Source organism: Euleptes europaea, chromosome 5, assembly GCF_029931775.1.
Source record: "Euleptes europaea isolate rEulEur1 chromosome 5, rEulEur1.hap1, whole genome shotgun sequence".
Taxonomy (NCBI): Eukaryota; Metazoa; Chordata; class Lepidosauria; order Squamata; family Sphaerodactylidae; genus Euleptes; species Euleptes europaea.
Genome location: NC_079316.1, coordinates 107,051,864 through 107,075,058, shown reverse-complemented (window position 1 = coordinate 107,075,058; position 23,195 = coordinate 107,051,864).

Genomic DNA, 23,195 nt, shown 5'->3' with positions numbered 1-23,195 from the left:
TTTGGTTTTTATGCAGGGCTGTTTCACTCGCCATCACCCCTCTGATGACTTCAGGTCTTTGTTTGGATTATGCATGCCGTTTCCGACCGTCAGAGGTCACCTCCCTCTCCCCCGCCTTTACCGGCATTTTGCCTGCTTTTTCAGAGACCTGTTTTATCTCAAATTTGAAAACGTGGGCAAAACCCAGGGAAACGCAGGGGGAGAGCTAGGCGACCTCTGACGGTCGGAAACGGCACACAGAATCCAAATACAGACCTGAAGTTGTTGGAAGTGTGATGGCAAGGGAAACAGCCATGCATGAAAGACTTTTGTCAGAGTAGCTTATCCTCTCTGTCAGATGTACATGTCAAATACAGCTGCAAATCAAGCAATGAACAATAAAGGCTTGGGTACCGGTGACCAAACTATGACACATAAATAGTCAGACAAACGGAGATCTCTGCCTGCCAGTATGCCACTATCTGCTTGTTTGTGATAGTACCAAGAGACTGCAAGGAAATGATGGCTATCAGCAAAATATTTCTTTGTACTGTGGTACATAAAAGTTTATGATGTTAACCATATTATAGGACTGGGAAGACCCAAGTTCAAATCACCACTCTTTCATGAAAACTGGTGGGTGATGGGGCCCGTCATTGTCTCTGTAACCTACCTCGCAAGGCCGTTGGGAGGATAAAATGTAGCAGGGAAGCACCTTGGTGTAGCCAGCATGGTGTAGTGGTTAAGAGCAGTGGACTCTAATCTGGAGAACCAGGTTCGATTCCCCACTCTGGCACACTAGCCACAAATAAAATTTGTTTGTTTATTCAATTCCCCACTCCTCCACATGAAGCCTGCTGGGTGATCTTTGAGCTCTCTCAGCCCCACCCACCTCACAAGGTGCCTGTTGTGGGGAGAGGAAGGGAAGAAGATTGTAAGCCGCTTTGAGACTCCTTAAAGATAGAGAAAAGCAGGGTATAAAAACCAGCTCTTCTTCTTCTTCATTTTCGTTGTCATCTTCTTCTTTGTCAGCTGTGGCTTGATGGCAAAAAAAAGAGGCATTTTTTTCTCTTCAGCCAGGTGCCAAATTTGTTGGACCTCTCAACAAATTTAATTTTATTACATTTATTTAGTTTCAATAAAAGCAATGGCAAGGTCGGGAGGTGGGAAATTTGGATCAGGAAGGGAAGGCCTTAATTGAGACCTTAAAGGTAGAGAAAAGTGGGGCATAAAACCCAACTCTTCTTCTTCTTGAAGGGTGGGATTATGTATTGACAGATAAATGTAAACCAGGGGATCCCAAAACTTTCTCATCCATATAGGGAGGTTTTAAGCCCCCTCTCCCCATGCACAGTAGTCTCGATCCAAATCCCCTCCTCCTAAACAACCCTATGAGGAGCAGTTAAAATGCTTAGTGCTGTTTAGCTTGGAAAGAAGGTGGTTAACGGGAGAGATGATAGAAGTCTATAAAATTATGCATGGTGTGGAGAAAGAGGACAGGGAGAAGCTTTTCTCTGTCTCTCATAATACTGAAAAGAGGGATCACCTGCTGAAGTTGGTGAGAGATTCAAAACAGATAAAAGGAAGTATTTCTTCACACAACACATAGTTGAATTGTGGAACTCCCTGCCGCAGGATATGGTGATGGCTGCCAACTTGGAAGGCTTTAACAGGGGAGTGGACATGTTCATGGAGGAGAGTCAAATGGCTACTAGTCAAAATGGACACTAGTCATGATGCCCACCTATTCTCTCCAGGATCAGAGGAGCATACCTATTATGTTAGGTGCTGTGGAACTCAGGCAGGAGAATGCTGCTGCAGTTGTCTTGTTTGGGGGCTTCCTAGAAGCACCTGGTTGGCCACTGTGTGAACAGATGTAAGCTCCTGACCCTTCGAACCAGAAATCACCACAGAGTCATATAGAATCCAAGCAGATGGCTTTTACTGGTCAAAAAGGCAATACAGTGCATACAGGGAACTATGGCAGCTATGAGAGTCTCACTAGCCGAACGATAATATAAGGCAGTAAATGGCGGGAGATTATACAACATCAGCATACACAGACAGAGTAAACTTTCCCAGGAGCAGTATTCCCAGGCCTTGGTATGTGTGGTCGGCCTTGAGGCTAGACAGTACAGTACCGACACAGAAACAATACTGAAACCGAGATAGCAGCCTGACATCCTGCTCCCCTTAAGGCCCCCTCCCAGTCTGCAAGGGGGATGGTCTGTCCGGGTAGGCAGTGTGAAAGGCATCGATTAGTTTGGGGACGGAGACATCTCGTGCGCGAACCCATTCGTCGTAGGCAGGGGGGAAGTGTTTCCAACGGATCAAATACTGTAGGTTTCCATGGTGAACACGAGAGTCAAGGATTTTGGAGACTTCGAAGTGCTCTTCCCCCCCCACCATAATGGGCTGTTCGGGGGGCGGATCGGGATGCCATTGTGGAGAGGCCGTATGGGGCTTCAGGAGGCTAATGTGGAAAACGGGATGCACACTCCTCAGGGTTTTCGGGAGAGCTAATTCCACCGTGACAGGATTTATGACCCATGTGATCGGGAAAGGGCCAATGAATTTAGCATTGAGTTTAAGGCACGGACGGGTGGAACGTAGGTTTTTGGTGGAAAGATAGACCAATTTACCCACTCGCAGTTCACCCCCGGGGGAACGATGTTTATCAGCTTGTGCTTTGTATTTGCGCTTGGCTCGGTCGAGATTGCTAACGAGCCAAGGCCAAGTGGTACGGAGGGTGTGTGCCCAGTAAGCAACGTCAGGATCTCCCTCCCCCTCCACATTACTTCTGGGCGTAACAGGACCAAAATCCTGTCCATATACTGCATAGAATGGGCTAAAACCTGTAGATTGATGTACAGCATTATTGTAGGCATATTCTGCAAAAGGTAACAGTTCTACCCAGTTATCTTGGTGGTAGTTTACATAACAGCGTAAATAACATTCAAGGACAGCATTTACACGTTCAGTTTGACCATCGGTTTGAGGATGGTATGCAGTAGACAATCCTTGTTCAACCCCCACCAACTTGAGGAATGCTTTCCAAAACTTGGAAACAAAGCCACTGCCGCGGTCACAGATTATTTTGCGCGGAAACGAATGTAATTTGAAGATATGTGTAACGAAGAGGCGGGCCATTTTTTGAGCAGAGGGGATCCCTGCGCATGGAACTAAATGGATTTGCTTGGAAAACAAATCAGTAACAACCCATAACACAGTTTTCCCCCCGCTGAGAGGGAGATCAGTCATAAAGTCCATAGCAATCACTTCTCATGGTCTGGTGGGTGTTTCTAGAGGTTGCAGTAGCCCCGGGGGTTTGCCTTGTGATCGCTTCACTGTGGCGCAAACAGGGCAGCTGCGAATAAAAGAGTCAACGTCGGAACGCATTCCCCCCCACCAAAATTGTCTGCGCAATAAGTGGAGAGTTTTTAGGAATCCAAAGTGTCCAGCTGTTTTTACTCCATGAGCTAAGTGTAAGACGTCTTTTCGAAGTGCCTTGGGTACATACAATTTAGAGTCTTTGTACCATGAGCCTCCCTGTTCTATTACCCCAGGGGGTAGGGTGTGAGTGGAGCGTTCAGAAAGGCAGTGGTCCCGAAGGGTATTTAAAAAGGATTCGGAGATGGGAACCTTGGCGGGAACCCCCCCCCCCCGGCTATAGTAGTCTTAGGACCAGCTATGGGGGTAGTGCTTACGTGCGGTGGTGCGCAGATTGTAGGCGGTAGGGCAGCCGGTGGGGTTGGAGGAGTGGAATCGTCGGTTCGTTGTTGTTGCGAGGGCGGTTGGGTAGCCGCTCGGGTTGGAGGTGCTGGAGAACTGGATCTGGGATGCTGTTGCTGAGATCGAGTTTGCACGGCCAGTACAGGAAGGGCTCCCCTTTGCGTAGGGGTGAACAGAGAGTCAGTTGGTCTCTCGAGTTTTACCGGATATTGTGGCAACCGGGAGAGGGCATCTGCGAGAACGTTTTGCTTCCCAGGAACATGCTTTAGGACGAAACGAAACTGAGCGAAGAATTCAGCCCAACGTTGTTGTTTTGCTGATAGTTTATGGGACCCCGTGAGGGCAGGTAGATTCTTGTGATCGGTCCAAACCTCGAAGGGGATATTGGACCCCTCTAAGAATTGTCTCCATAGAGTCAGGGCATGGTGAACGGCCGCTGCCTCTTTTCCCCAAATGGGCCAGTTCAATTGTGCGTGCGCAAATTTTCTCGAAAAGTAAGCGCACGGGTGAAGGAGGCCATCCGGACCTTTCTGGAGGAGGGCCCCTCCCATAGCTACATCGGAGGCATCGACTTGCACAATAAACATTTGGTTTGGGTCCGGGTGCTGTAGTATGGGTTCGGATGTGAAGAGGCGTTTGAGAGCCACAAACGCGGCTTGGCATTGATCAGTCCACAGGATTTTTGCGGAGGGTAAGGTAGCTGTGTTTGCTTTCCCTTTGGTTTTTAGTAGATCAGTAATGGGTAGGGCCACTTGGGCGAAGTTAGGAATGAATCCTCGATAAAAGTTCGCAAATCCCAAAAACTGTTGCACTTGCTTGCGGTTGGTGGGAGGAGTCCAATCGAGAACGGCTTGGACTTTGACAGGGTCCATGCGAAGACCTTGGTGGGAGATTATGTATCCTAAAAATGTGAGCTGGCTTTGATGAAACTCGCATTTAGCCAGTTTTGCAAAGAGTTGGTGGTCGCGCAGGCGCTGCAGAACTTCTCGGACTAGAGTTACATGCTCTTCCATGGTTTTTGAATAAATAAGAATGTCGTCTAAGTAAACCACCACCCCGCGATACAGCAAGTCATGAAGGATTTCGTTGATGAGTTGCATAAAGACCCCCGGGGCTCCTTTTAATCCGAACGGCATCACGAGGAATTCATACATACCGAAACAGCTAGAGAAGGCAGTGAGGTGCTCATCTCCTTCGCGGATGCGGACTCGGTAGTAGGCTTCCACCAAGTCTAACTTGGAGAACACCCGGCCCTCCTGTAACTGTCCCAAAATATCAGATATTAATGGGATAGGATAGGCGTTGGTTTGGGTAACCGCATTGAGTTTTCTGAAGTCAATGCATAAACGAAGGTCGCCCTCTTTTTTTCAGACAAAAAACACGGGGGCCGAGTTCGGGGCATTCGATGGGCGAATGAACCCTCTGGCGAGGTTTTTGTCAAGGAAGTCCCGGAGAACAGTGCGCTCGGAAGCGCTCATAGGGTAAATCTTACTTTTGGTTAATGTGCAGTCCTTGACCACCTCAATTGTACAGTCTGAGGCCCGGTGGGGGGGTAAGGTATCACATTCTTTAAGGTCGAAGACATCCGCAAAGTCTCGATATACATTAGGTAGGACTGGAAGTGCTGGGACATCGGAGGCCAATGCTGGTACGGGCGGATATAACAGTGCAAAGTTCTGCCGGTGCTGATTGCACATGGGGCTGGCGAAGGAGATAGTGTTTGTTTCCCAGTTAATACTGGGACTATGTCCTTTAATCCAGTTAATACCCAAGACCACTTCAAAACGGATAGGGGCTATAGTGAAGTCTATTTGCTCCCAGTGGGAGCCAATTCCCATTGCCACCCCTATGGTGCGGTGATCAACTGGACCCCCCTGGAAATGGCTCCCGTCCATTTGGGCAAATTGGACGGGGGCGGGTAAAGCCTCAGATTCGGCTCTGAGTGCAGCAAAAGTGGCTTCGCTTATGAGAGTGCGACAGCAACCGGAGTCGATTAGTGCTTTGACGGGTAGTTGTGGGCCACCGTTAATGTGTTGTAAAACTGCATCCACGTAGACGGTGGAGTCCACTTCTTTGATTTTGGTAGGAGCATTCGGTTTAACAGGAGGATCCTGAGAGGTCTGTGGAGACGCTCCATTCACCACAGACCGGAGCCGTTTTTTGACAAGTCGAGGGGAGATTCCAGGTTTAAGGCTAGAGAATTCCAAGGGTTTTCCTCATCCGAAGAGGGAAAGTTGTCCCCCAATGGGGCACTTGTAATCCGAGACCCGGCGGGGTCGTTGGTAGTAGGCAGGGAGGCTGGGTCTCCGGCATGGAGTGCAGAGGGTGTGGGTCTTCCCGGAGCTGCGCTGTGGGTGGCCGCGGTGCCTCTGCGTGGTGGACGACCTCTGGCGCGGGTCGTCGTGCTGGGACGAAATAATTCATGGCGGTGCGGGCAAACAGCTGCAAAGTGGCCCATTTCTCCGCAAGTAAGACAGGCACCTCTCTGAAATCGGACTTCACGTTCCTGGGGCGGACGTGGAGGATTTCGTGGGACGGGCGGTGGTGCCTTGGATTGAGGCTTTTGGGTGCCTTTTTCCTTGTGCTTTTGACGGACTAGGGAAATAAAGCGTCGGCGGCTTTCCACTTCCTCGGCCAATAGAATCCAGTCTTCAAGGGTATCGGGATCGCCCCGCGTGTATGACAAGTTCAGAACGTCAGGGTGCAAGGCTTCCCTGAAATGATGAATTAGGGTGGTCTCGGGCCAGCCTACAATTTTGCTTGCCAGTCGTTGAAATTCATCGGCAAATTCTCGAACTGTAGCAGAGCCTTGTTTTAGTTGTAAGAGTTCCGTTTTGGCTCTTTCCCCCAGGAAGGGGTCTTCAAACCTCCTTCTTAGAGCAGTCATGAAGTTGTTGAGGGAACGAATAGCTCGAGAGCGGGTGTCAAACTGGAGGACCATCCAGTCAGCTGCTTTACCTGTCAGAAGGGAAGCTACATAACGCACCCGGCTATCTTCCGTGGGGAAAAGTTGTCCTTGTTCTCACATATAACTGTCCACTTGATGCAAGAAACAAGGCAAAGTCTCGAGAGATCCGTCGTACGTAGTCCTCAATTTAAGTTGCTTCCAAGGTCCGGGCGCAGGTTGGCCCGGTTGCACGGGTGGTCCGGGCGGAGGAACAACGGGAGCTCCGGGAGGCAAGGGTGGAGCAGGCACATTAGCGGGTGGTTGGGGTGGCTGGATGGGCACCCCCTGACCCGGTATCGGAACAGGCTGTGCTTGGGCTATCAGGGTTTGTTGTAATTGCCTGTTATCCTGAAGCATACGTTCCATTAGTTCTTGGAGTTGATCAACACGGTCGGAGAGCTCCCGATTCTGGGCTCGTACGAGGTGAACCTCCTCACTTGGGCCACCAGTGAGATGAGGTTTACTGGTCCGGACGCTCGTGGCCCATTGAGAGCTATCTCCATAAAGATCCTCGTCTTCAGACTCTCCTGAGTCTCGACGTCGGTCAGCCAAACGGCGTGCGCGTTGGGTCGCGCGCGACGGGACAAACGCCGGGGAAAAAGACAGACCTGATAGCCCTTGTACAGTGTCCTTGGGGCGCGTATCCATTCTCGCCCGATCCCTAACCCTTGCTGCTGCCGCCTTGGCTGCGTCAGCAGCCTCTCTCTCTCTTGCGACCTTAGCCGCTTCGGCGGCATCCTTATCCGCAAGAACTTTGGCGTTCTCAAGTCTTAGGGCAGCCTCCGCCGTAATGCGCGGTAAAAGTTCTGTTTCCAGGAGTGAGAGTACGGGGTCGGATTCCCCGCCCAGCAAGGGTTGTATTCAAACCGCCAGTGCAGGTGCATCGGCTCCAAAAGTCGAGGTCAAAGCTTGAGCCAAGGTGGCGACCGGGGTGTCCTTTGTACATTCCACAAGGAGAAGAGCGGTGCGAATAGCGACTCGCTTGGCTTCAGCCTGACAGCTGGCTGCATCCGGGATCAGGGAAAAACCCTCCGGCGGGGCTCCTGCCATGGTAGAACTAGAGGAAAGAGTCTCTCGAGAAATAAGATTATCCAAAAGTCCAGTTAGTACTTGTAAATCCTCAGTTGCCAACCGGGCATCGTCCAGTAATTGATCCAAGTCTTGAAGATCTAAACGAGTATCAGTATCCTCCGACGTCAACATCCAGAGAGTCCCTTTAAGAGATTGCCACTGCTCCTGTACCAGTCCCCTCAAGCGGCAAACCTCTAGGGTAGTTCTGAAGAGTTCAGCGACTATGTCCTATAACAGGGTGGGATCCTTCCGAGAGGAATCCAGGATAGTAGGTCACTCGGAGAGCTTCTCAGCTCCCATCCAAGCGGCAGGCGAACCCCCCTGGGCTCCAGCCTGACTAGTAGTACAATAAAGAAGATGATAAATAGCTGCCATAATGTAAGCTCCTGACCCTTCGAACCAGAAATCACCACAGAGTCATATAGAATCCAAGCAGATGGCTTTTACTGGTCAAAAAGGCAATACAGTGCATACAGGGAACTATGGCAGCTATGAGAGTCTCACTAGCCGAACGATAATATAAGGCAGTAAATGGCGGGAGATTATACAACATCAGCATACACAGACAGAGTCAACTTTCCCAGGAGCAGTATTCCCAGGCCTTGGTATGTGTGGTCGGCCTTGAGGCTAGACAGTACAGTACCGACACAGAAACAATACTGAAACCGAGATAGCAGCCTGACAACAGACTGCTGGACTTGATGGGCTTTGGTCTGATCCAGCAGGGCCTTCCTTATGTTCTCTTGGGTATTAAATTTTAACAAAGAATTCCCAGGGCACGTCTGGTTCGACAGGACCCATGACTGACACATGGACAGTGTAATGTGTGGTTAGGCTCTTGGCCAGCTGAGTGCGGGAAATCCGTGTTTGCAGGAATCCAGATCAATATCGCTGTTCCTTACTATGCTGTATATCAGTCAGGCACTACTCCAGATAAGTTCCTTATGAAGGTGAAAAGGCCTGACCTTTGGTCTCTAGACCTGAGATGATTGTGCAGATGTGGATGTTTTGCTGGGCGGGGGGAGAGATGACTGCTCTGAAGGGTATCCAGGAATGAAAGTGATGATTAACTTATTTTGCAGCTGCCAACACGCACGCTAATTGTGCAATCCATTATTTGAACAAAGAGTCTATTTTGTAACAGGAAAGAATTATGTAAGCCTGTTGCAGCAGAAACAAAACCCGATTCTTGTGGCACCTTAAAGACTAAGCCAGTAGGGTTAACAACCTCCAGGTACTAGCTGGAGATCTCCTGCTATTACAACTGATCTCCAGCCGATAGAGATCAGTTCCCCTGGAGAAAATGGCCGCTTTGGCCATTGGACTCTATGGCATTAAAGTCCCTCCCCTCCCCAAACCCCGCCCTCCTCAGACTCCGCCCCAAAAATCTCCCGCCCGTGGTGAAGAGGGACCTGGTAACCCTACTGGCAACTCTAGCCTCAACCCTGGCTAGTATTTGGATGGGAGTTCTCTGAGGAATACCAGCATGACACAGAGGCAGGCCATGGCAAACCACCTGCGAATGTCTCTTGCCTTGAAAACCCTATGGGGTTGCCATAAATCAGCTGTCACTTGACAGCAAAAAGAAAGGGACATTTTCTTCTTCTCCAGCCAGTTGACAAATCTGTTGGATTTTACTTTGTTTCAATCAAAGCAGCTGCAAGTTTGGGAGGTGGGAAATTTGGACCAGAGTTATATGAGGTAGCTGTAAGCTCTAGCCCTGCGGCAAACCCATAAACAGATTCCAGCAGGCGGCAAGTCCACGAAAGCAGTTTTATTGGTTAGAATCAACAGGTTTCAGAAGCCATATTCAAAAATACACTAGTAAGGGGGAAAGGCAAGGTACAGAGCATATATGGAAGAGCAAAAGGAGATAACTGGTAACCCAGGCAACCCCCCCTCCCAGAGGCAGGAAGGAGTACTTGGCGATTCCCACAGTATGGGAATCTATGAAGACTAAACACGGGGCATAGACTGGCCTTGGACAGAATAGCATAACAGCACCTGGAAACAGCACAATCGCACCACCGCATTCCATCCTCATGGCCTGCTCCTGACATTCTGCCCCCCTAAAGACCCCCCTTCCACCGTGGGCTTGTGAGGGTAGGTGGCATGGAATTATTGTACTAAGAGGGGGGCAGAGACATCACATGCATGCACCCATTCATACTGGGCAGGACTAAAATGTTTCCAGCAAACCAGGTACTGAAGGGTACCGTAGCGAATGCGAGAATCCAGTATTTTAGCCACTTCAAAATGCTCCTCCCCCCCCCACCATTTGAGGCACCGGGTTGTGGTTCAGGATGCCATTTTTGGGAAGGAACATACGGTTTTAAAAGACTGACATGGAACACAGGATGAATTCTTCGTAGGGACTTGGGCAAGGAGAGTTCCACAGCCACTGGATTAATAATCCAGGAAATGGGGAACTGACCCATATACTTGGCACTGAGTTTATCACAAGGGAGGGTGGATCGTAGGTTCTTGGTGGACAGATAGATGATCCCCCACTTTGCATTCCATACTGGGGGAGCGATGTTTGTCAGCCTGAGCTTTGTAACGCCGTTTGGCCCACTCTAGATTTTTAACCAGCCATGGCCAGGTTGTTTGAATTGAACATACCCATCCAGCCACATCAGCTCCCCCCTCCTCAGAAACATCAATATGACCAGCGGGGCCAAACTCTTTACCATGGACAACCGGGAAAGGGCTGAACCCCGTGGATTGGTAAACCACATTATTATAAGCATATTCAGCAAAAGGCAACAGGTCTGCCCAATCATCTTGATGGTAATTAACGTAACAGAGTAAATAGCATTCTAACACCGCATTCACCCGTTCAGTCTGACCTTCCGTTTGGGGATGAAAGGCACTAGACAGTCCTTGTTCTACTCTGACCAATTTGAGAAAAGCCTTCCAGAATTTGGCCACGAAAGTTGAGCCCCTGTCCGTCACTATCTTGCGCGGAAAGGAATGGAGACAGAAGACATGTGACACAAAGAGGCGAGCCAATTTCAGGGCGGAAGGGATACCTGCGCAGGGTACAAGATGCACCTGTTTCGAAAAGAGATCAGTAATCACCCAAAGAACTGTCTTTCCCCCACTAGGGGGTAGGTCCGTAATGAAGTCCATTGCAATAACTTCCCATGGTTTGGAGGGAGTCTCTAACGGTTGTAAAAGTCCGGGCAGTTTGCCCTGAGATCGTTTGGCCGCTGCACATATGAGGCAGCTGCGGATGAAGGAATCAACATCTGACCGCATGTCCACCCACCAAAACTGTCTCAGTAGCAAATGCAATGTCTTGAGAAATTCGAAATGTCCGACGGTCTTGGAGCCATGAACCAAACCGAAAACCTCCCCCCCCGCAACACTTTCGGAACATACAATTTAGAATCTTTGTACCCAAACTCCCCGCATTTAATTAGAGTAGCTGGAAGGGTCTGCGAGGAAAGTTCCGCTTGATAACTGCGAAGGAGAGTCTCCTTAAAGGAATCAGACAGTACTTCCACCCCCTTCGGAGAGGAGTGGGCGGGCAGCTTGACCGGGGATGGAACCGACACCGGTGCAGGGAGCGACTGAACGGGGTGCTCAGGCCCCCACACCTCGGGAACTGTGGCTGTCAGTCGCTCAGGAGGAGGAGGAAGCGAGGCGGGCGGTGCTGCCGGCTCAGTCGGGCGTGGGGCTTCCCCCACTGCGAAAGCGGCGGCGGTAGCGGGGATTGGGTCCGAGATCGGGTTTGTACAGCCAAAGTGGGCAACAGACCTCATTGGGCAGGGGTGAAGAGCGACTCTGTGGGCCGATCAACCTTGGTGGGATATTGGGGAAGTCTGGATAAAGCGTCAGCCAGAAAGTTTTGCTTCCCTGGTACATATTTTAGGACAAATCGAAATTGGGCAAAGAAGTCCACCCAGCGTACATGCTTCGTGGACAGCTTCCGAGCCCCCGTTAGGGCCTCTAGGTTTTTGTGATCGGATCATACTTCAAAGGGCACCTTGGAGCCTTCTAAAAACTGCCTCCACACAGTCAGGGCATGCTTTACCTCAGCAGCTTCCTTTTCCCAAACGGCCCAATTGAGTTCGGATTGAGTGTACTTTTTAGAAAAATAAGCACATGGATGCAGGTGCCCATCCTCCCCCAGCTGCAGGAGCGCACCCCCCATCACTACGTCGGAAGTGTCTACATGCACTTCGAATGGTTGATTGCAGTCCGGGTGCTGCAAAACAGGCTTGGTTGTAAAAAGCTGTTCAAGACTATCGAAGGCTGCTTGACACTGGGGCGTCCACTCCACCTGGCGTTGGGTAAGGTGGCTGTATTCCCCTAAAGGAGGTTTGTGATGGGAAGCACAATCTGAGCAAAATGTGGGAGGAATGCCCTGTAAAAATTTGCGGACCAGAGAAATCTTTGGACCTGTTTATGAGTAGAGGGTGGTTCCCAACTGAGCACCGCTTGCACCTTTTCAGGATCCATACTTAGTCTCTGGTGTGAGATGGATCCTAGGAAAGTCAATTGCTTTTTATGGAACTCGCATTTAGACACTTTAGCATACAGCTGATTGTCTCTGAGACGTTGCAACACCTCTCGAACCAAGGCAACATGCTCATCCAAGGTTTTAGAGTAAATGAGAATATCATCTAAATAAACTACAACTCCTTTGAACAGTAGATCATGGAGGATCTCATTAATGGATTGCATGAAGACCCTCGAGGCGCCTTTCAATCCAAAAGGCATCACCATAAATTCGAACATCCCAAAGCAACTGGAAAAGGCTGTCAGAGATTCTTCCCCCTCCCGGATTCTGACTCTGTAATAAACCTCGACTAAGTCCAATTTGGTGAAAATGTGTCCCTCCTTCAATTGTCCCAAGAGATCAGAAATGAGGGGGATGGGATAAGAATTCGTTTGAGTAACAGCATTGAGTTTTCGAAAGTCAATACACAAATGCAAATCCCGTTTTCTTACGCACAAAGAAAGCTGGTGCCGAATAGGGCGCGGTGGAGGGTCGGATGAAACCGCGAGCCAAGTTCTTGTCTAAGAATTCGCGGAGCACCATCTGTTCCGTAGGACCCATTGGATAAATTTTACTTTTTGGCAGTTTTCCATCCCCCACCACTTTAATAGTACAGTCCGTCCGGCGGTGGGGGAGGGGTAACACATCACACTCCTGCACATTAAACACATCTGTAAAGTCCTGATATTCGGGCGACACTTGGGTCATACTGGAGGTGTCTGAGGCCAGGGCAGGAGTTGGTTTGATTACAGTTTTAATGGCCACTTCATATTGGTGTAACTCCCACAGCGGGCTATTGAACGTTAAAGTCTCAGCTTCCCAGTCTATGGTGAAACTGTGTCCTTTGAGCCTATTTGCTCCTAACACCACAGCATAACAAACATTGGGCACAATAGTAAAGTTGATTTGTTCCCAATGGTGGCCAATTCCCATCGCCACTCCATCAGTGTGACGGTCGACTGCCCCCCCTTGAAATCACTGCCATCCATTTGAGCAAATTGAACAGGTACCGGCAAAGGGACTGATTTCACTTGGAGCGCCTTAAAGGTGGTTTCGTTAAGTAACGAGCAGGCACATCCAGAGTCTATTAAGGCCTTAACTTGTAATTGAGGACCTTTTCTATAATGTCGTAATATTACATCTACATATACAGTCTCTTCTACTTCACTCACCATGAAAGGAGCCTCGGGTTTCGTAGGAACACCTGCGGAGGTCTGCGGCATCGCTCCTTCTACCGCAGACCCTGTCCGTTTTTTGGCTGTTCGAGGAGAGACTCCAAGTTAAGGGCTGGGGAGTTCCAGTGGTCACCCTCCTCTAAAGAAGCGGAGCTGCCCTCCCCAGGAGTAGTAACTGTAATCCTGGACCCCGACGGGTCCTCTGGCGAAAGGTCCGTTGTCATTTCTCCGGCGTGCAGAGCTGGGGGCACCTTTCATCTTGGAACAATGCTCCGCTCGGCTGCGGTGCCCCTCCCCCGAGCGCGTCCTGTCCCGCGAGGAGTCCCCTCTGGTTGGGGAGTGGGACTCTGCAGTCCCGGACATGACAGACAAGTGGCAGCGAAGTGACCCATGACACTGCAAACGAGACAGGCTCCCCTTTGAAACCGCAATGCTCAGTCTTGCGGAGGTAGAGCCGGCTTCCGCAGGGCCTGAGGAGCGGCAGATTTGGGAGGGTTTCTCTGGCTTCCCCCCTCCCTGGCCTGCCGTCTGGAGAGGGAAATAAACTGGCGGTGGCTTTCCACTTCCTCTGCCAGCGAAATTCACTCTTCCAAGGTGGCTGGGTCTCGCTGCATATATGCCCAGTTTAGAATCTCAGGATGCAATGCTGCTCGGACGTAATGCACCCGGGTAGCTGCAGTCCAATCCACTATTTTATTAGTGAGTCTTTGGAACTCATCCACAAACTCTCGGACTGAGGAGGATCCTTGATGGAATTGTAGGAGGGACGCTTTGGCCTTCTCCCCTTGAAACGGATCCTCAAAATGTCTCCTTAACGCTCACATGAATTCATTAAGCGACCGTATGGAGCGGGCCCTGTTATCAAACTGGAAGACCATACATTCTGCAGTCTTTCCAGCCAAAAGCGATGAAACGAACCTTACTCAGCTGTCTTCTGTGGGAAAGGTATGCCCCTGTTCTCTCATGTAACTGTCCACTTGGTGTAGAAAACAGGGCAACGCATCCGCGGAGCCATCAAATGTCACTCGCAAACAGGGTTGCTTCCACTGCACAACCGGGACCACAGGGGGTGGTGCCGGTGGTTGCCCAGGGGCCGGCTGCCCGGGAGCTGGTTGTACCGGGGCCGGCTGCCCCGGAGGCGGTTGCACTGGAGGTTGTCCTGGAGCCGGCTGCAGTGGAGGTTGCTGGCCGGGGGGTTGTTGGCCCGGGACCAGTGCCTGTGCAGGCGCCACTTGAGCTCGCTGTAGGCGACCGTACTCGCTGTAGGCGATCAACATGTCCATTTGGTCTCCCATATGGGCCATATGATGCAACAGTTCTCGGTTTTGAAACCTCAAGGCATGGATCTCCTCAGCCCCCCCCCCCCAGTCTGTTGGGCTTGGCTGACTCAGTAGTTCCTATTCCAGTCGCCCTCCTCTGCATACAAGTCCTCCTCATCCGAATATTCCTGTACATCAGGAGAAAAGGTTTAGCTTTTGGAATGCTACTGGAGAAGTTGTCTGTTTAGTTGTGATGTGAGTCACAGAGGATCTTCTAGGAGGAGGCTGTACCACCAGCTTTGTGTCTTTTAAAATGTCCTTAGTGTGCTTCTCTTTTTCTCCCATTGGTAAGCTAGGAGGACTGAAGAAAAAAAAAAACAGCTGGCAATTGTAATCCACAAGGGGGAAGTGGCGGGGGGGGCAGAAAGTTTCTTTTAAATCATTGTATAAAAGTTAGTTCAGATGAAAGAATCCAAGTCAGAGAAGACAATCACTATGACATCTCAGATGTTTTGTTCCATGTCACTTGATTATTCTCCAACTTCTTTCAATGTTTCAAAAATCTTGCTTTGCCAAGAGACTTTTAAAATGCATCACACAACTGGCAAAAAGCCAAAAATAATAAAAACAGAGCTTAAACGAATTATAGATAGTTCAGGTTTAGCTCTTTAAGAAACAACACTGCCACACACCCCAATTTAGTGATTTAAAAGTCAAAAAAAGTTTTTTGTAATCCCAGTATATAAAAAGTCAGATCCCACCTCGCTCTTCCTCCTGTGCCTTTAAGATGGCGCCGGCTCTTCAGCGGAGCCCTGTCAGAGCAACCGCCGCCGATTTCTCGGCGGCTATCGCTCAGATAACAGTCCACCACCGGCACCTGAGTCAGCATCCCCTCTTACACCAAGGGGTGCCGCTTGCCAGATCTTCACGGGGCTGATGGTTTGCCCCGAGGCAGCGGGCGGCAGGAGCGCGGCTCCGCGCTTTCGGCGGGGGGGGGGCGTCTGACCCGGAAGCATCGGGGGGTGGAGACCTACCAGCAGATCCACCAGAGGACTCTTCAATTGATGACACTGAAGAATGAAATGAAAAATAGGGGGGAGGGGGGGCAGTAGGTGTTAAAATTGTTATACCTGATTGTGATGACTATGGGAGCTAATTAAATTTTGATATGTTACAGGTTTTATCTTGGAATATTAATGGATTGAATTCTCCTAATAAAAGGAGGAAAGTATTTCACCATTTACAAAAAATTAATGCTAATATTATATGCTTACAGGAAACGCATATACTTCCAAAGGATATATTTAGATTGGAACATTCAAGGCTGGGTAAACTCTTCACAGCATGTAATGAAAGTAGGAAAACCAATGGAATAGCTGTGTATATACCTGTTTCATTAGAACCAAAAGTTATTTACCAGGATTTAGAGGGGTTTTGTTGGTGGAAATAACATGTGGTTTCCAGAAGATATTGTTGGTGGGAATATATGCGCCTAATACAAACCAAAAAGTATTTTTTGATAAATTAGCAATTCTATTAGCTGAACATGCTATTGAAAAAATGATATGGATGGGGGATTTTAATGGTGTTAAGGTCCCTAAGATAGATAGGTCTGGGAAAAAGAAAAAAGCAATTAATGAAGGAAAATTACCAGGGATCTTTGATGTTCTTATAGATCAATGGGATATGTTTGATGTCTGGAGATTGACACATGGTAATAAAAAGGGATATACTTTTTTTTCACAGAGACACCTTACATACTCCAGGATAGATATGTTATGGTTATCAAAAGGTTTAGTAGAGAAGTCAGAAGACTCAGAAATTTTACCTAGGGTGTTGTCAGACCACAATCCGATATCAGTTAAAATTAAAATGGGAGATAGAGGATACAAACCTTGGAGAATTAATGATTTTCTTTTGAAAAATAGTAAAATAGTTGATAAATTGAAGGTGGAATTACAGAATTATTTTAAATAAAATATAGATAAGGGTACTTCTGAAGATATAGTTTGGGATGCTGGTAAGGCAGTTATTAGAGGATTATTAATTCAACAAAATTCAAGATGCTACAGAGAAAGGGAGAAAAAGAAAAAATATATATTAGATGAAATAAAACAGGGGGAACAACACTTAAGTAGAATGCAAGATAAAGTAACTAAACAGGAACAGCAGGACAAGATTAGAAATTGGCAACAGCAATATGAATTTTTAATTGCTGAAGAAATTGAAAGAAAAGTCATGTATAATAAACAAAGATTTTTCAAACATGCTAATAAACCAGGTAAAATGTTAGCATGGCAACTTAAGCAAAAAGATAAAAAAATACCAATAACCCAAATAAAGAGTAAGATAACAAGAGTTAAAGAGGAGATATTAGAAATCTTTGTGAATTTTTACACAGATTTATATAAAAAATATATAGTTTCAGAGGTAGAAATGGATTTTTATCTTACCAAATTGGATTGGGGAAAAATAACACAGGAAAATAAAGATCTTTTGGATTCTCCAATAACTAAAGAAGAATTGGAAGAAGTAATAAATAAAAGCAAATTGAATAAATCTCCTGGACCAGATGGTTTTACCGCATTTTATTATAAAAAATTTAAAGAGCAGTTAACCCCTTATCTATTGGAAGTGATGAATTTAGGATTGACAAAAGGTATTATCCCTCAAACTTGGAAACAAGCAAATATAGCATTAATACCAAAGGTGAATGCTGATGTATTGGAAGTTAAAAATTATAGACCGATTTCATTGTTAAATATTGATTACAAACTATTTGTAGCAATTTTAGCTAATAGATTGAAAAGAGTATTAAATCAATTAATACATGAAGATCAAGCTGGATTTTTACCAGGAAGATTGATTAGTCAAAATGTAAGGGTGGTAGTAGATTTTTTAGAATATGCAGAACAAGATACAACACCAATAGCTATGATATTTCTGGATGCTGAAAAAGCTTTCGATAATGTTAATTGGCAGTTTATGATTAAGGTACTAGATTTTATGGATTTTAGTGTAAATTTTAAAACTGCTATAAAAGGTATATATACACAACAATCTGCGAATTTGATTATAAATGGGTCATTATCACCAAAGATTGAAATTCAAAGGGGAACGAGACAGGGATGTCCTCTTTCCCCTTTATTGTTTATTTTAGTTTTAGAATTATTACTGAATAATCTTAGAAAAATGAGGTAGTTGGCGTACGAATAGGGAGAAATCATTATAAACTTAAAGCTTATGCAAATGATTTAGTATGTTTTTTGATTGATCTGGTTGAACAGATTGATAGATGGAATAAAATTTTGGAGGTTTATGGAAAGCTTTCAGGTTTTAAAATTAATAAAACTAAAACTAAGATTTTGGTTAAAAATATGACTTGCACAACAACAAACATTAATTAAAAAGACGGGATTTAATATTGAAAATAAAGTTAAATATTTAGGTATATGGATATTGAATAATAATCTTAATTTATTTCAGGACAATTATGTAATTCAATGGCAACGGATAAAAAAAGATTTGATAAGCTGGGAAAAAATGCCACTATCACTCTGGGGAAGAATCTCGGTAATTAAAATGATGGTGTTACCTAAAATGCTTTTTTTGTTTCAAAACCTACCAATTGTGAAAGGTGTACAGATATTTGCAGATTGGAAAAAAGATATTACGAGATTTTTATGGGGTAAAGAAAGACATAGGATTGCATATAACAACTTAATAGAACTAAAGGAAACGGGAGGAATGGGATTACCAGACCTCAGAATGTATTATCAAGCTGCTTGTTTCACCTGGATCAAAAATTGGATCCTCTTAGAGAATCCGAAGCTATTAGAATTAGAAGGATTTAAATTGCGATTTGGGTGGCATGCCTATTTATGGTATGACAAGGAGAAAGTGAATAAAGAATTTAATCCTCATATTATTAGGAAAAACCTATTACAAATATGGAATAAATACAAAGTAGCTTTTGAAAGTAAAACTCCCGGCTGGATAAATCCTATAGAAGCATTTATGAGGTGCACATTTAAATTTGGATTGTAATAATTATAGAGAAATGATTGAATATAGAGACGGGATATGGGTATTGAAAACACGGGAAGAACTTCAGATTAAAGATTGATTTATGTACCATAAATTAAGGGATGTTTTTAATAAGGATAATAGGTTGGGTTTTAATCAAACCAAATCTAAATTGGAGATTATATTAATCAAGGGTAATAAAGGATAGGTAGGATTTATAAAGAACTAATAGAAATGAACTTAGAACAGGAAAGAATTAAACCAGTGATGTTGAAATGGATGAAAGATTTAGGTTATAATATAGATTTGGAGATTTGGGAAAAATTGTGGGAAAAGGAGTTTAAATTTACTATTTTGAATGAAATAAGAGAAAATCTATATAAAATGTTTTATAGATGGTACATAACCCCAGTATTACTAAGTAAAATTAAAAAAGAAGATAAAGCTCTTTGTTGGAAGTGCGGTATGGATACAGGTACATTTATGCATGCTTGGTGGTTTTGTAAAAAAATTAAGAGATTTTGGCGATTAGTTTTGAATGAAACTAATAATTTGATTAAATCAAAAATTAAGAGAGATCCCGCCTTTTGCTTATTAGGTATTTTAAAAAAAGATTCAGAGAAAGGTGACAGAGTCATATGTCAATATAGTTTTGCAGCAGCAAGAATTATAATTGCTAAAAAATGGAAGCAAACAAATAAACCTTCAATTAAAGAGTGGAGAGAAAAACTATGGATGTATATGCGGATGACCAAAATTAGTTTCTTTACATGGTAAAGATATGCAAGAATTTAAATCTACATGGTCAAAGGCTGCCGCATATTGGGACAAATTGGTAAAAACAGATTTTAAAAATATTATTAACGAATTATAGTATAAAGTGATTCTTAATTAATGACATAATAATAGAATTTTTATATATTGCCACAACATTCCATCGGACGTCCCTTGGTGAAGGGGAAGGGTTTTGGTGGGGGAAGGGTTTTGGAGTCAAAGCACTAATAGGGTTTTATATTGAACAATGTAACAGTAGTTAATCAGCGCTTTGTATATGTATCTTTTCTTTTTTTACTTTGTATTATGTTTTTTTTCTTTTTTTTCTTTTCTTTCATGTTTTCTTTGTATGTTTTCATTATGTTTTCATTATGAAAAATGCAATAAAGATTTATAAAAAAAAAAAAGGAGCAAAGGTGAGCCATTGCCCGCGCGCCACTTCCCGGGGCAGGCCAGGTTCCAGGGAGCCCAAAGAAAACGAGGGGAAAGACCAGTCCAGTCCTCTGCTAACTTTTGACTGCACTCCAGTTCCTGCTGTTGCCCGCACCTGAGCAGTGGCCGCATCCTCCAACACTTGCTTCTCTGCCCGCCTCTGGTCAATGAGTGCTCGGTCCGCCTCAAGTTTGGCGGCGGCGGCAGCCATCACAATTGGTTCGGCCGCTTGCTCCAAGAGCATTTGGATTTCGTTGTGCTGGCCCAACAGCGGTTGGACCTGTTGAGCCAGGCCCACAGAGGAAGGACCAAACTCAGGTTTTAGTACCTTTTCGACATCGGACGCTGTTGGCGTGGTTGGGGGTAAGTCCATGAGGACCAGGACTGTCCTGGTGGCAGCGCTCTGTGCTTCCCGGCAGCATAGGGTGGGATCCAGAACAGTTTGAGGAACGTCTCCCTCCCGAGCCCCTGCCATTGGGAAACAGAACTCGAGCCCCTGGATTGGGGCCGCCGACTCCTGTTGCGTCCCACGGAGTGTAAGCGCAGCCAATAACCGAGTAAGCAGAGCCAAGTCCTCTTGCACTAACCGGGACTCCTCCAGCAAAGTATCCAGTCCCAAAAGGTCATTGTGGACCTGTAGATCAGCATCCTGAGTCCTCCAGGGGGTTGCCGCTGCCAGGCAACACCACTGATCAATCACCAGCCCAACCAGCCGGGTGGACTTTGTGTAAGTCCGCTGCGCCTCCTCCAAGATGGAACGCAGAAAGTCAGGGTCCTCGGGGAGCTCGTTGTCAGCGAGGGCACGCAATCGAGCTCCGGATAGCAAGCTCTGTGTCCTTCCCCCCACCACCTCCTGGTCCCGTGGGAATGTCTTTTCAGTTGGGACAGAGGTGCTACAAAACCCTTTGTACCGGTGCCCAGATGGCACCCCGAACTTGCAGCTGCGATCCCAATCATGGTCCAAGGGGAACAGCACTTTGAGCTCTCCAAAGTATTAGATTCTTGGGTGCGGAGAGGCCAGCTGGTGTATCTCGTACATTGGAAACATCTGAATTCCTGTCACGAAGAGTGGGTGTCCTCTGTACATGTACAAGCCCCCACCCTAGTAGCGGATTTCCATCGCCACTAGCCCGCCAAACCAAAACCCCCCGGGGGGGCCTTTGGGGAGGCAGAGTGTCAGCGAGGGCACGCAGTCGAGCCCCAGATAGCAAGCTCCGTGTCCTCCCCCGCCACCTCCTGGTCCCGTGGGAATGTCTCTTCAGTTGGGACAGAGGTGCTATGGCCAGAGGCTCTGATGCCTCCATTTCAAAGCAGCCTTCCGATTGTAAATCTGTTCTGATCTCAAGGTGGGATTCTGCCGGAACCCTCTCTCTCTTGAAGTTTGAGAGAACTCTGATGTTTTGCATTTCAAATCCTATATGTGTAATCAAACCTAGTGTGTGTATCCTATAAAGCTGACCTGTAAAATCCCCATAGTCATTCTAACCTTAAGTTTGTATAGACTAGCTGAACCCATTATGTTTTCTGAATAAAACTTTTAAACTCTCTGTAGCATCTGGAGTGGAGTTTAATATTGCTGAAAAGCCACGAGGTACTGAAGTCTGACAGAAGGTTAGAATCCTCAGCCTTCTTTTTTATTTTGTGTTTAGTATTAGTATATCTGCACAATCCTCAAATCCGCTCGCTGCGGGAGAGGACCTCCGGCAGACCGTCATTGATATTGAGGTTGGCCGGGAAGAAGCAACCCTGGAGCAGCACCTGCCCGTGTCTACCGATGTCCCTGGGAGGCCGACGTGGACCTCCTTGCCCTCGGATGCCGGGCAGCGATAGAGGGTCGTAACTGGCGAATGGGCAGCGTCGGAACCATGGGGCGAGGTATACCGAGGACCGCTAACCGCTTGGTATGGGGGAGGGGAAGAGCGAAGCCGAGAGGTCGCCCCTGGAGAATGGTGGAAGGAGCCCTCGCTCGCCCGCACTCCCGTCCTCACCACAGAGGAGGCTACCCTGCTATGCAGACAGAACCAAACGTTGGTTCTACAGAACCGGGACCTGCAGACTCATTTGGAGACTCTGCAGAGGGACTTGGGTGCTGTTATGGGGGCTGTGACAGAGCTCAGACAATCCTCGCAGCAACCCCAAGCGAGCTCGCAGCCCACTACGGAACCGCTCGTCTGTAGGGAGGCACCGAAGCCTAGACGTCCTACTGCCAGGGATCTGAAAGTGTCCTTCGATGGATCCAGCACACAGCTGCCCCACTTCTTACTCCAAGTCTCCAGCTTCATGAAGGACCAAGGGGAGACTTTTGCCTTAGAGGAAGCTCGGGTCAGGTACATGATAAGCCTTCTGGAGAAAGAGGCGGTAGAGTGGGCAGTGATGGCGGCAGAGACTATGTCCAGGGTCTTGTAATCCTTGGAGGAATTTTTGTCTGCTCTGCGACGCCATTTTGAGGACCCCCATATGGGGGAGAAGGCGAAGATTGTCATTGACGTTTGAAACAGGGGCCCCGCTCTGTGAGTGAGTACGCACAGGACTTTTTATCCCTATCATGCAAGATACGGGAGTGGAGTGAAGCCACCAAGGTCCAGCACTTCCGCGAAGGACTATGCTGGGAAGTGCTGGATGGCTGCTTAACCCTGGGAGATCCAGAGTCAGTAGAGGAATGGATAAATTTGGTGGAGAATCGCAAGCTGACCCTCCAGTTTTCCAAGGATCATCCGTCAAAGACAACCCCTGTGGCTTCCACCAAAGGGGACAACGCAGCGGACCTGCGGCAAGATGGAGGACACCGAGGGGTCTCCAGCCTCGACAGGGCATGCCGTTTCAGAGAAGGGGCTTGTCTCCAGGGCGGGAAGATGGGTCATTTTGCGGCGAAGTGTACCAGCACGTCGACAGAGGGGACAAGCAACCGAGCGGCCCGAGAGCGGGAGTCGACACCACTTCGGACCCTGGAGCATAAGAGAGCAGAGGGGACGACCGGTCGCCACAGAACGACAGCCCTGCAGGCAGAACCAACATCAGATTCACACAACCTTCGTACTCAGGATATTTACAGAGATCCCTCACCGGCAAAAAATGAGGATGCCTTCTGTGAGAGAGCCGGCACAGAGGGCACCCTCGGAAGAAACCAAACCAGTTCCAAATAGGGTGAGTGACCAGGGAGAAATGCTGCTGCTACCTGTTGAGTTGCGAAACCCCCGGGGAGGGGAACCGGTGGCTGTCATTGCTATCCTGGACTCTGGGTGTTCCCGGACCTTGATGGATCAAGCAGTGGTAGAACGCCTGAAAATTGGGAC